We start from the raw sequence: 15,258 nt of genomic DNA on the forward strand, positions 1-15,258 counted from the left end.
AACTGTGTGGGATAGCCGCAGAATTCAATGACAGATCTTCGAGGCATGTATGCTCCGAGCTCCTCACGGCTGATCACTGTGTTCCGTATAAGGACACGTCCTTATCCCGCACAGTTTGGCCTCACGGCACCCTCTACTTGACTAAAACCTATACCCCGGTTTTAGTAACCCTTTGAGTCCTTGACTACAGGACCATTCTGGATGAGCCGGAACGTTTTGTTGACCGGCTGCGCGAATGTATCAATTGAGTTCATCACTTCTGAACTACGTGGAGTCTAGCCGGAATATTACCTAAACCGGCTGCGCGATGCTAGAATTGACTTTGTTTTGCAAACCGTCCTCAGTGATTAGCCCAGCCGGGTTGGAATTATCACCCGTAGCGCGATTACAAAGACCTTTTGTTCACCATTCAGCCCTGAAGAAGTCACAGAACTATATCCACATGCAAAGAAACACATGTCGGCTGGTTTCTGTTTTGGCTTAATGAAACCTGTATTAAAGACGAAGCAACATCTTACCTATATGTTTATGTATTTTGTTCCAAAAACTTGTTAACTTTGTAGTGAATATACATACTGTTGATTTACTTGGAAGTGTGCCTAGGTTTGGATATAATTTAGTAAGTGTGTGGGCCTGTCCTCACACAACATTGAGGGATTATATGGCTCATCCCCTCCCTTAGCAGCACCTTCTGACCTTTGAGATACACTTATATTTACGTCACACAGCAGTGCACCTATCATCCCTTTTACTAAAAACCCTTCAATAGAGAGGCACTGAATACAAGTGTGTACTTTTAGATGCATGTTACAAAATGGATGCCATGTTGACTTATGAGCAAATGTACCTGGCTGTCCCCTTCTTTGTTTCTATACTCCATATGTATTGCAAGTCACTACCCACAATACAGTGTGTGACCAAGCTTGCTGTGCAAGCGAAACATGTTACCTGGATTAAAACTTTCTGGTATATTACAAATACTCTGAGTGATCGCTTTATTGGAACTTTATTTGGATATTGATGTCCGGCTTGCTCCACTGGCTACAGGCGATCCACTGTGTAGGGCGCGGGAAGACAGAAGGAGCTCAACCTGTGGATTTACATAATTGAGTCTTCCGAGGCCCGGCTCAAGTGTCTACAACAACACGGAGGAACGGATCAGGGAAAACATCCTGAGAGGAGGAATCAAGTTTATTGCCACAACAGACATCGGAGGTCCGACCTGCAGTCCCGATGTGCAAAAGGAATCGAACAAGTGTGAGTGGTAATTTGGCCTGGCACGACTATTGGAACATCGAGTAAAGAGCAAATGGGGGCTACGCCAAACTCCGAACCCTAAGGTAGGCACTCCTGGTGGGGCTGCAAGGGTGTACTGGGAGGGGGAGGGGGAGGGAGACGGGTCAAAGGATGTGTGTCCTTCTCATCCTGCCTGGTCGCGACATGAAAAAGGAGGCTGCAAATGGGGATAACGGGTGGGGTAAAAGGAAAAGTTAGAAGGATTACAGCATTTAATTAAATCTGTAAATCGACCCCGCAAACAGACTTACGCATACGGCTGCCCTATAAACACAGTATATTTAACCTACGGGCTTGTCATACTCATTGAGCCACAATTGGATGAACTGTAGCTGCTGGAACTCATCACGGTTACTCGATCTGCTCTCTGCGTTCTCTTTGCATTCTCCCCGCACTGCTGCGCATCATAGGTTCTAATTGCCTACTAAAGATCGTAAAGGAAAAGCCTGTTACTGAACTTTGTGCGCTCTAAGCATTCTCCTCGCCCTGCATCAAGGGTTTTAACTGCCTACCAACAAGATCATAGAGGAAAAGCCCATTACTGAACCCGAGTGTAAAAACCCTCCCAAGCAACAACAACATAAGAAATTGCACAGAACAAGAATTGTTTTACGGGAAAATCTGTGACCCTGTGGTTATTATACTGCATATTGACAACAAGATTGTGCAAGCAAATGTAGCACGCTGTAACGATCCTGAGACTTGAGCAGCAGCAACCTACACACACGTGAAGGGGAGTCACAATTACCAGACACTCTCCAGTAAATATACGCAGTCCACATTAACTTTCTTTATATTTAGTGGTAAACGCATACTGACTTAGAGCCCTAATCTAACAATATGAATGAGGAATCAGAAAGAAGGGCAGCAGCCCTAAGTCTCTTTGCCAGGGCACCCAACAAAGCACAACAAAAAATTGAATCAAAAGCAAAAGACTCAACCTTACAGTATAAATTGAGAAGGCTGGAAAAGATTTTTAAAAATCAGAAACATCTAAGTGGTGGGAAGCTATCTCGCTACAAGATTACATTGATAAGGATATGGTGCCTAGAGGGTTGCATATCTATACCACTCCCTCATACGAATCATCAAATCAAAGGATGCTAGAAGAATGGGCTGAGAATTCTGCCAAAAGCTCCAAACAAATGCTGACCATCCTCGTCCAGTATGCCTGGGAAGACAGGGAGGCACTTCAGCAAGAACTAAAATCATTGGAGGACGAACTTAAAAGTCACAAAGAACAAGACATCATAAAAAAATTCATTGATGATCTGAAACTAAGATTAAAAACCTATGAAGAGTATATAAAAGCTAGTAAGCAGCGCAAGTTACATCGCGACTGCGTGGATTACGAACGCGGCAAAATCCTAACAAATTCTCACAAATATGACCATCTGTATGAGAAGCTGTCCCTAGGAGAACGTCTAGAAAGTGAAACTGAGAACGCCAGCGGGACTGATTCCGTAACCAGCAGTGTTGCAGAAGTAGAACAACTTCAAAAACAAGACGGATCGGCGGGCAAAATACAACCTACATTTTTAGACGAATATCGCCTCCTTCGAACAAGGAGGGAGACACCGAGGAAAGCACAACCATTAAAGACGAGAGGGAGAGGACGAGGTCGAAGACGTGGAAAAAACCAGGCAGGACCTGGAGAAGAAGGAAGCGACAGAGAAAGCAAGAGAGGCAGAGGAAGAGGAAAACGGCTTATGGGAACCAGACAAATGGGCCAGAAGACACAAAAATTATCGATGACAACATGGTAAATAAAACCATCATTAATTTATCATACAAACCACTATCAAGGATTGAGAAACATATACCTTGTTTAGGCCTTTCTTTCTGTCCTACTAACTCTTTCAACTATCCTGAGACCAGAGTTGATATTTTCAAATTTATAAGAAAGGTCAAATTGAAAAAATGGCACACTCTGAAAGGTGGGCATGGACAAACTCGCTCTGACAAAACGAACATGATTGAACAGAATACCTTTGTTTGTATTAAAGACAGGGAGGCATTACTGGCAAAGCAAGACCTTTATCAAGAAGCAGGACTAGACCCTATCGAGGAACAAACTAATTTCAAAATTGACCAACCTGCTAATACTAGTTTTAAACCGAAATCCATTTTCCTTCCAGCCATGCCACACGATAATATCGATGCTTTCCATGAGACAGTCACTAAAGAGCTGATAACATTTTGCAAACAAAAATGCAAGAATGCCCCTTCGAACTTCAAGAAAGAACTGTGGAAAATAATCAAATCCCTGTCCGATGATGAGCTTATAATCATCTGCCCTGCCAACAAAGGGGGGAACATTGTGCTATGGGACAGGTCTGTATACATTGTTGAAGCACAAAGACAACTGGAAGACTCTAGATTTTATGTGAAAACCAATGTACAGGAATGTAATGCGTGCATAGTAAATATCTGGAATATGCTCACAGAGTATAAAGATTAAGGTATCCTCCAATGGGAAGGATACTGTTACTTGAAATGTGACCATCCTAGAACTCCCATTGTTTACCTGCTGCCGAAGGTCTATAAGAACCCCAACACACCACCTGGTAGACCTATTGTGTCCTCGATAGGATGTGTCTCAGAACATATTTCAAAATATATTGACCATTTCCTGCGAGACAATGTGGAAAGACTTCCCTCATACATAAGGGACACCAAAGAATTCCTGGGTAAAATCAGTATTACCACCTGGGAAGAAGACTATCTTATGATCACAATGGATGTGAATTCTCTTTACTCCATTATTGATAATTCACTTGGTATACGATGTTGTCAATACTTTCTTGGGAATCGGAAATTGTGCTATTTAGAACACACTGAAATGTTGTTGAAATTTATGAAATTCTGTCTTCTCAACAACATGTTCATTTTTAATGGCACAATATACAAACAAGTCCTTGGCACTTCTACGGGCACATGCTTTGCCCTTAGCTTTGCCAACCTGTTCCTAGGGGTATGGGAAGAAGAGGTTCTCAAAAAACTTAACCCAGAGGCAGACAGCAATAAGGTGATCAGATGGTACAGGTTTATCGATGACCTGTTTGTGGTGTGGAAAGGAAGTGAGGAAAGTGCGAAAAACGTGATTACTGAACTCAATGCCAACACTTTCAACCACAATCTCATACAACATGAGCAGGACACAGATTGAATTCCTTGATGTAGTAGTGGAGATACAAAATAACCAATTTAATACCAAACTCCACAGAAAAGCTACAGTGGGGCATAGTCTTCTCCATGCTTTTAGCAGCCACCCAGAAACACTCAAATGGAGTATTCCATTCTGTGAGCTGCTGAGAGCAAGGAGAAACTGTGGTTCACAGGAAAACATTCTTGCAGAACAAGAAGACATGATGTCGAGCTTCAGAGAGAAAGAGGGTACCCGAACTGGGTGCTGTCCAAAGCAAAAGAGAAAGTAAGCAAAATCAAAAGAGAAGTAACACTGTTAGATAAACCTTTCAATGAGGAGGACACTACACCCAGAGTAATTCTCACGTACAACAGAAAATCAAAACAAAATCGAAAACTCTTAATCAAAGGTGGAATTTCCTTTCAAGTGACCCAACCATAGGTCACACCATACAGAAGAGACCATGTATAACATACAGAAAAGGAAGAAATCTCAGAGATTTTCTGGTGAAAGGGGACATTACCAACATATGTCTGAACACAAAGATTGGCCTGCAGGGATTTTTTCCCTGCGGTCACTGTAAGGCCTGTAGGAACAGCACAATGAGAAAATCACATGACACACCTACGGGGAAAAAACTATTAAGCAATTCTTGACATGTGGTTCCATATTTACCATTTACATCTTAGAGTGTCCCTGCAAAAAGAGGTATGTAGACAGCACCACACTAGCCACCAAGAAAAGAGTGTTGGAGCATATGAAGGCCATTAGCAATCAGGACCCCCATTACCCAGTGGCCAGACACTTTGCCGAGTACCATCTCTCTCACAATTCCCTCCCCACTATCTTTGAAATAGAACAGATTGAGCAAACGCACAGGGGAGGGAATAGAGTTTTACAGCTACGCAAGAAAGAATCCTGGCATATAATTGATTTATAAATGAAAAGCCCGGACGAGCTTAACCAGGACGAGGAAATGAGTATCCACCTACATGAATAATTCTACTATATAAACTTTTGTTGTCATTTGTTTTAATTGTATATAACATTCTAGACTGTATGCTATGCACTACAGTATATATTTGGCTTCTGATTTGTGGAGGATCTTATTACACATTGTGAGAGTATCTCATGAATGTATTTCTTTTCTTTTATCACAGGAGAAAAGGAAGGGGCCGACTTAGAGGACCAGCTCCTACGTACCCCCCTCACCTTTTCTTCAGTCATCGTGGTGGAGGGTCAGACCAGACAGATAAGAGATTTGTTTCCATAATTTAACTATCTCTTTGTATACTGGGTTGAATTTAGGGTATTGATCACTTCATTTTTTGTTTTCTATAAACTCAATTGTGGACTACTTGGTGTTGGTAGGGTTGTCACTGTAATACACAGGAGAAAGGGAACCTGCAGTTTAGCATTTTGAGCACCACAATGAAAGCAGAATCCACGCCTGATGTTATTGTCCCAGATTTCTTGGTTTCAGGACGCTGGGGCACCATGCCGATAGCAGATTAGATGCGCTAGCGCATATTAATATGCACTAATTCAAATGATAAGACTGCCAGTCACTCAGAGGTTAACTTCTGACCCTGGGCCAGGACGCATACTCATGCACGAACGTTTGACTGTATTACAAGTCACATTTCAAACCTCAATGCGCATTAGACATGTCTGTAACAAATGGAAGGAGAACAGGTGAAGAACATTTACAAGTCTAGAAATTGATATAGATGAGCCTGTACACCGGCTTTATCCCTCCATAAGGGTGTATATACAGATTGCAGCGAATATTGGATGCCTTGAGTATGTGTTACATGTTTGGGGTTGTATCAAACCCACCATGGATATCTATGGATACAGCAGTGCACTCTCCAGTGCATGTTAAAAAATGGATACCACATAGATCAAACAGTGGCACTTTGCCAAGTATATCAATGTAAATAGATAAATCTCTTCCGTGTTCAATTTCTTTAATGTACTGTTTTGAATGCTAAATGCTTTATGAAATGTGAGCGCAGGTACGGGAATGCGGTAATCCCACTATGGGTACCTTTGTATGAATACTAAATACAAGTGTGTACTTTTTGATGCATGCTACAAAATGGATGCAATGTTGACTTATGAGCAAATGTACTTGGTTGTCCCCTTCTTTGTTTCCATACTCCCTATGTATTGCAAGTCTCTACCCACAATACAGTGTGTGACCAAGCTTGCTGTGCAAGCGAAACGTGTTACCTAGATTAAAACCAACTTTCTGGTATATTGCAAATACTCTGAGTGATTGCTTTATTGGAACTTTATTTGGATATTGATGTCCGGCTTGCTCCGCGGGCTACAAGCAATCCACTGCGTAGGGCAAGGGAAGGAGCTCAACCTGTGGATTTATATATATGTGTATATAAACATACAAACACATATTGAGTTAATTTTTGTGTGCATGATTGCGTAAGTATATATATAGTATTAAATGTCACTTACATTTATTTTGTTTTAATTATATTAATGTTATATATTAAAATATTTAAGATGTACTATTTTAAACTATATATTTATATTAAAATCAATATTTTTGGACGTGTTTAAAGATACAGGCCCTAATTATGATGTCTCTGACCAACATCATCATTGATTCGGGATCGACTGACCTCTGGTTGGCGGTTCCGTATTACAATACGATCGAAGTTGGTGCGGTCACATACTTCCATTTCTCTATGGGAGCTTGTGCTGTGGCCGTAAACCGGCCGTAGCACAAGCTCCCATAGAGAAATGCGAGATTCTGTTTTTCCCTGCACATGGTGCCTGCTACATGGTGCAGGGATTAACAGGGGGCAGCATAGGTGCCCACTCAGCCCCAAAACGGAGGCCGTCGGGAGAAGGGGGCCCTGCTATTTTGCTGTCCGACAGGCTTTCCATGTCGGAAAGTCTGACATGGAAAGCCTGTTGGAAACCGACATCGTAATCCCGACAGAAAAATGCTGTCATATAGGGATTACGTGCTGGTTCCGACTGGCCGACGAGCTCCCTGAGCCTGTTGGAAGCAAGCCGGAATGACCGGATGGTTTCAATTCCAATCGCCTAGATTGAAAATCTTTTTGGGATCCATATTATGTCACTGATCCAATAAGTTAACAATGAAGAGTTGATTTTCTGCTCAGTTCTAACTTACTCCTTGGCGTGAATGTATGGTACATATGTTTGGCTTATTTACTAACATATCTCATGACAACTTATCCTTGTCAGTAGAAACCACAGGTATTTATGAAAAAACCAGTGTATTCATATTTTGACAAATACACTTTTCAGAATTAGGACAGCTGTAAGTCTTAATTTAATATTTTAAGTTTAAGATATTTCAATACATTGCAGTTTGGTCCAGTGTATAAGATGATTGTAATAGCTCTCCATTCAGGGATAGGATGTGTGAAGTTGCAAAGGTAAAATAATTTTTTGTATGTTTTAAACGTAACTAGCCTTTTTTTGTGAAAGCCGTTAAAATAAAAAACAAATAAGTAACAAAATATTGGTGAAAGCTCCATCAACAACAGCATAAAAACAGGGCCAAGAGTCTGACCATCATTGTCCACTTGTTCACTTTTCATTGGGGTGGGGAGGAGGTTTTCAAAGTACACAGTTCTATTCAGAACCTAAAATCTAGATGGCGGTCAAACCACATTTTGCTTATATATATGTATACATAATCTGCTTATCTTATAAATTAAACTAAAACAGTGCAACCCAGAACACACCTGCCCATAGTTATCTGAATGTTTTAATAATCCCTGAAGTTGAACAGAATAATCGATGTACAGTAAACATACATGCACCCTCTTTGAGCTTTTTTTTCAGAACTAACGCTTTTGCGGGGCCATGGAAGGTTCAGAATGCCCACCATTGACTCATATTCTTGCTGTGATCTCACAATAGCTTCTCCACCAGGCCTGACATTACCTGCCAAGCTGTGCTGTCCTACTGAACAGCAGAGAGATGTAATTTTGGCATCTTTACCTGGAGTTCCAGATTTAATGTTGGTCTGAACTTCTTCCACCTGTGATAATCCAATGATTTCGGTGAAATGTAAGCTTGGAGGTCTTTAGGTCAAACGTCTGTTTAATCAAGCTAAAATTGAACCTGGCTGCAATCCTGTGTAGTGTACTCCCCAGCTCAGTTGCATGAAAATAAATCACGCCACATACGGAGCTTAATATTGCATGTCTTTATGCTCTAGAATGTAACTGCTGACTTTCATGCTTCATCATGAATTGTTTTAACCACACCCAATCACTTAAGTCACTAGGATGCGAAGTCCGTTAGGAAGCAGAGGGGTCCAGCGCTCTATAATACACAAGACATTTCAGCCTGATTCATTAATTCTTCAATAAAGCCCTGTCTCATATGAGTCTCATCAATAATTATACATTTGTTAGATCCACATTAACTGAATAGCAAATCATATAGAAAACACTGATGGTTAGATATGCACCACTCTGCTCTTAAAGATGGCCATCCAGTGACTTCTCTGCCCCCATGTTTCTGGAGTTGTTTCTGACCTGCTATTTTTTTTATAACGGCCCCTCTGATATGAATTGATTTTCCTTTCTTTTTCTAAGTAATTTGATAAGGCCCATAGATCATCGTTTTCATTTTAATATTCATTGTGTTCACAATGCTTCCTTATTTTCCTACTGCATTGCTAAACGTTAAGCGTAACATATCATGCATTTTGTTTGAATACTGCATTCTCTCTGCTTCATCGGGCTTTCTACAAACAGTCCTACCTTTACCGGATGAGAAGGGAAAATACGGATCGCTGTTGGAGGGGCAACAGGAGGAGGGGCACTCTGCTCCACACACTGTTGGATTGCCCGAAGTTGAGGGGGTACTAGGAGGCAAAGCGGGGGAGGATCTCTTCAGTGTTGGTCTGCCCTTGCTCTTACCACACAGCTGTTGATTTTGAAGTCTTGGGGGGACTAATGTTGAAAGGATATCAGTTCCTGTTCTGCGATGTGGCATTGACGGTTGCCAGAGGAGACACCATCCAGTACTGGAGTGGGGTGAGCAGTCCTTCAGTGGCAGAATGGGTCCCAGATATGACCAGCTGAATGAAGACAGAATGGCTGGTGTACCGCTACAGGGGGTGCCTATCTAAATTTGATAGAGCGTGGGCTCTGTGGCAGTGGGACGAGGCAGGTCTGGAGCATGAGAAGGTCTAGATAAAGCATGGGGGGCTCCCTTTGGCGTCTCAAGCAGCTTGGGGGACAGCCTAGACTAGAGGATGAATCTGAGACAGTCAGGGTTGGAATAACCTGCTGTGAAGTGGTCGATGTGAATATGGTGCGGATGGTTCAGTCGAGTAGTTGGATCAGATGTGTGCAGTGGGTGTTTCATGCGCTGTTATGCTGTTTTGAAATTCAATAAAAAAAATATTTTTAAAAATGTCAGCCAATGAACCTTAAGATAGCTATGTTTACCTTTTTTAACTTTACTGAACAGATTATGTAAAACTAGACCAAGCAAGCCTGAGTTAGAATTCTGGGATGCAGTCCTCCTTTGTTAGACAGTTTACAGTTAAATGTAACTCTATAACATGTGGGTAGGAGCCACAGCATCGAAGCCTGTAGAGGAGAAGCAGCTTGAGTTTTCTGGCCCACGCAACAACATTAAACCCCTAAGTCTAGTGTGTTTTTTACCCTCAAACTGTAACTATAATACATGAAAATAGACCTCACGATTTTGTTCTAGTAAGTCTCAAATAAATGGGGCAGCTATCTTTCAGCACATGATTTCAGCCCAGCAAAAACAAATCTAATTACCAAATTCAAATGATAATTCTTGCATTGTATGATGGTTTACAAGAAAGACAGATAATCACTGCTTTACTATACCCTTTAGTTATTCATCACGAATAAAAATGAGTAATTGTGTATTCATAAAAGTGTTCCAAAACTTTTTAATTCTAAGTATGTTTTAAAACTTGTAGCCATCATTGGTCCCTTTGTGTAAAACGTTTTTTGGAACCTATACTGAAATCCTTTTAAAGATGGCTGTCACACATAACACTTATAGGGATTGAGCAACTACCTAAAAACAAATTAAAAGTGTGCGCTATATTGTAAATGGCCTAGAACCAGTGTGTGGGACAATGCTGGAGCTTCTCTCTGGCTGGGATGGAGGGATGAGCAGTGGGCACTGAAGGAGGGGAGGTGGCCACTGTTGACAACAAATAGCATTGGTGGGAGGAAGTGCTACTGCTGTCTGGTAGCAAGAGGTCACCTTCCAAGGTATGGGATATGAGAAACGGATGGGAAGGCTTCCCCTGGAACATCAGTTTTAGAAATGGGGGTATCTAGTTGGCAAGGGTTTACACCTTTATCCAAGTATGGACCCTTCCTTCTAATCAGGATAAGGGAGTTACACTCCTAAAATAACCCCTGCTCACCCCCTTTGTAGCTTGGCATGAGCAGTCAGGCTTATCTTATAGACAGTGTGTAAAGCATTTGTACATAACCACAGTAATACAGTGAAGACACTACAAAAGGACACCACTCCAGTTTAGAAAAATCTCCAATATTTTTATATATCCAAAACAAGACCAAAAACGATAAAAGTCCACCATACAGTTCACAGAAATTTTCAGTACTAAACAATAGACTTGAAATACAGTTCCTTAAAGTCGATATCTCCATTTGTGGCTATCAAGACTTTGTGAACAACAAATCCAAAGAGTTCTGGCTGACCGTGGCATTGCGGGCCAGCTACGGTGTCAGGAAGACCTGCAAAACAGTACATTTAGAAATGTAGGGCATTTGCGACCTCTCGATGAGCCCCGTAAGGCCGGCGTCCGCAGGCATCGGTTCCAGAGGTCGGTGCAGGAGTCATTGGGCCCTTGAAGTCACATGCGTTGCAGATCAAACTCCTTGACATTGAAGTCGGGAGTGCCGGCGTCGGCAGGCGTCGGGGCTTCAGTGCGAAGGTCGCGGTGCAGGCAGCAGCTTGGTGACGGTCATCCAGCGTCGTCGGTGAGACCAGGACTGTGGTACGAATTGATGCGGTACTCGTCGCGGTGCAAGCAGATCACAGTGCAAGCAGCGGCGTCATCATTGCTAAAGTGCTATCGTCGGCTGGCAAACTGAAGTTGATGGTGCCGGCATCGGTGGGCCAAGCCTGCAGAGCGGGATGAGGACGGTGTGTCTTGTAACTTACGAGTGATGCCCTCGAACCACGGTGCAAGCAGCTGTGGCAATATCAGTGTGAACCAGCGTCATCGGGGATACCAGGGTGAAGGCGTGAAGCTAGGCAGTGCAGAGTGCTGTGCCCACAGGTTGCGGTAAAACCTGCAGCTCGGTGGCGGCATCAGATGATGTAGTCGGTGAGTCCAGGGTTGAGGTGCAAAGTGGGGCGGTTCACTCTGGGGTGCCTTCAGGACACGAAGTAGGCAGCGGAGTCGTGGATGGCATCGGGTTGCTTTATCTTCTGTTGCAGCACACAACACAGAGTCCCCAGTCCTGATGGCAGAAAAAATTCAAGTCTTTGCTCTGCCTGAGACTTCTGGAACAGGTGGCAAGCTCTACCTCAAGCCCTTGGGGAAACTCAATAAAGAAGTTGCAGAAAGTTCAGTCCAGACCTTTCACTGCCCAAGACAGAAGCAGCCACTGCAGGCCAACACAGCAAAACAGCCAGCAAAGTGGTAGTCCCTCCTCACAGTTTATCTAGCACTTCTTCTTTTCAGTCTTCTTGGTCCAAAAGAGTTCTAAAGTTCTGGGGCCTGGGCCCCAATATTTATACTCCAAATTCCTTTGTCCTCTTAGGCAGAGAATGTCTGTGCTTAGTCCAAACCAGTTTGGTCATCTCTGGCCCAGCTTCCCCGTAGGAGGCAGAGACAGCATTGGCAAAGGCAGACAGGGCCTATTCAGGTGCAAGGGAAATCTACCACCACTCTAAAAGCAGACCGGGCCTATTCAGGTGCTAGTAAAAACTCTTCCCACTACTCTGAATGCAGCCCAGGTCTATTCAGTCCAACCCTGACTCATCCAGACTCTCTGGAGTCACTGCACATCCCCTGCCCCTGTCACCCCAAAGCCAGACAGTCAATACACATCCTAGCAGAGGCAAACTGGATGGCTAAGCAAGATAATTCCTACTTTCTAAAAGTTGTATTTTTCAAACACAGAATGTAAAAATCATCCTCACTAAAAGATGTATTTTAACATTCTGAGTTCAGGCATACTAAATGTTATCTTCCTATCTGGTCCCAATGGGAAATTGTACTTATAAGATGTTATAAGAAAACTTCCATTCTATATAATGACCCAGATAGTGAAAAACAAAATGCACTGTAATTCACTACCAGGACATGTCACACACACCAGTACAGATCCTACCTTTAAAATACGCAGCACCCTGCCCACAGTTGTACCTTGGTCGTTCCTTAGGGTTGACTAATAAGTAAGAAAAGGTAAGATTAGAGCCTGGCAAGTGAGTTTCACTCACCAGGCCGACATGGCAGCTACAAACTGCGTGCAGACTCTGCAGTGGCAGGTCTGAGTTACCTTTCCAGGCTACTCATGTGGGTGGCACAATCAGTGCTGCAGGCCCACGAGTAGCATTTGGTTTACAGGCCCTGGCAAACTCAGTGCACTTTACGAGGGGCTTACAAGGAAATCAAATATGACAATCATAGAAACATCAATCCATAATACAAATTTCACAGAGAGCATATGCACTTTAGCACTGATTAGCAGAGCAGTGGTAAAGTGTGCAGAGTCCTAAAACCAACAACAGCAGATCAGGAAAAAATAGGAGGAAGAAGCAAAACGTTTGGGCATAACCCTGCAAAAAGGCCCATTTCCAACAATCAGCTTCACTGGATGTGCATTCTCAAGCTTACCTGTCAACATATGCAGAGTGAGATTAATTCCAAGTGGGATATCAATTCTTTTACACAACATCTGAAGTGTGAGAAGTACAAGACAGCCTGGCAATAACACATTCAATTTGCACATGATCAAATTACTAATTGTATCTTTGAGACATTGTTGCAACAAATGGGATCTCGCTTCCAATTCTCAATTGAGAGGCTTTAGACACAAATGGAAAAAGCACATTGCTGTAATTAGAAGAAACCAATATTTGATTTCCAAAGGTGAGGCAGCCTGGTCTTTTGAATGGGTGTTGGGCTCTCATGGTGAGCCTGGTCAAAGGGTACCTCGAGGAGAGTGGAATGGGGCACACTTCAAGACAAGTAAATGGAGAGTCTAACTAGGAATGTTCTTGCAGTGAAATTTCCTACCCTGCCCGTCTGTGACAAGTGCATCTGTGCGTGGAGCTAGACCTCAGTTTCATAGTATGTAGACATACACAATAGGTTTAAGTGACATGCATAAGGAGCAGTAGGATGAATTTTCTGCAATGCTGCAGATGAGAGTTAGAAGGTTGGAGGGAACCAGGCTAACACGTAATGCAACTTCAACTGCTCCACACCTTTCTTGCCTTCTCATGTGGCATACACACTTGTTCTGCCACTTTGATACAGTGCTATGTGACAAAATAAAAATCACCAAAAGATGCATGTTACTGTTCCTACCACTCTACATCCCACACTGACGGAGTCACTGTTTAGTGAAAATGGTTAAATGTTGTAAAGAAACAATGTACTCTTTTCCAAGCTCAGTCATAGCCACTTGCTCCCTAACAGAGAGCTCATATTCGGAATCTGTTTCCTGTTCAGCTATAGTTTATAATATGCTTATAATAGGGCAGTAATAAAATGGCTAATTTAGTTTACATGTCTCCTATATGTTTGGGAAACCATCGGTTATTGCAATGCAAGCAGAGGGCCACCTAATTATGGCACCTTCAGAGCTTTATTCTACAGTTTAATTTAGTGTTACTGTAAGAAAGAAGCATTTTCCTTTTCTGCCTACACAGGACCATTGACTGTCTTTAGCCTTTGTCTGACAACTCATGTAGTTCACCATAGCAAATAGGGGTGAGGATGCTGGCAATTTAAGTTACAGAGAGACCCCCATTTTCAGTTCCCATTGACCTTCAAGTACAGAAAGAGTGTACATGTGTAAATAGCTGTTTCAACAACCTAAGGGGCATATTTACAAGGCCCCTGCGCCACCTGAGCGTCACTTTTTTCGACTCTCCAGTGGTGCACAATACTGATCCATATTTACAAGGCCATGCAAAGCAAGCCTGCATGGCTTTTCATGGCCTTGTACATTGACCCCCATTTCACGCATTATTTTAAGTGAAAGGGGCATTCCTTGGGTGGTGTTGTGGGTGTTCCCACGCCACACCCATGGATTTGGACGCATTCCCAGATTTACAAGGTTTTGTAAACCTGGGAATGTGTCAGATTCCAACGTCTCCCCAGGGAAGGCATTAGAGTGGCACAACGAGGAGAAATACCTTTATTTCTCCTTTTTATTTGCTCTTTTTATGTGTCCTGCATTCTGCAGCACATATTGAAGGAGGAAAATGCCATCAGTGATTGTTTTTGTGCAGAAATCATCCCTGCAATGCAAGCACCCTTGCACTATGGTGCAAAGGTGCCTGCATTGGTGCTAGGCAGCTAATTGTTCACCAGCATAGAGGGAAGCACCGGTATACGTTGTATTGTTGTAAATACAACACATCCCTGCACTTTCCTCATGATGCAGCTCAGTTGGCTTGCATGTGTCATTTTCTAGCAAACATGCCCCTAAATGTCTTAAAAAGTTGCGTCCCCAGTACCTACTATCCTGCCTCAGCTCATGCTCTACCATGATACATTAGTTCAGGCTACCCAATAGTGTGACCCCCTCAATAAG

At 42.7% G+C, this 15,258-nt stretch overlaps 1 protein-coding gene across 1 annotated transcript in view; it reads right to left on the reverse strand.

Annotated features, from left to right (window-relative positions):
- CSMD1 (CUB and Sushi multiple domains 1) overlaps nucleotides 1-15,258 on the reverse strand; it is a 2,626,220-nt gene that overhangs the window by 1,203,802 nt on the left and 1,407,160 nt on the right. The window lies entirely within an intron of this gene.

The sequence above is a fragment of the Triturus cristatus genome, chromosome 6 (assembly GCF_964204655.1).
Source record: "Triturus cristatus chromosome 6, aTriCri1.1, whole genome shotgun sequence".
Classification (NCBI taxonomy): domain Eukaryota; kingdom Metazoa; phylum Chordata; class Amphibia; order Caudata; family Salamandridae; genus Triturus; species Triturus cristatus.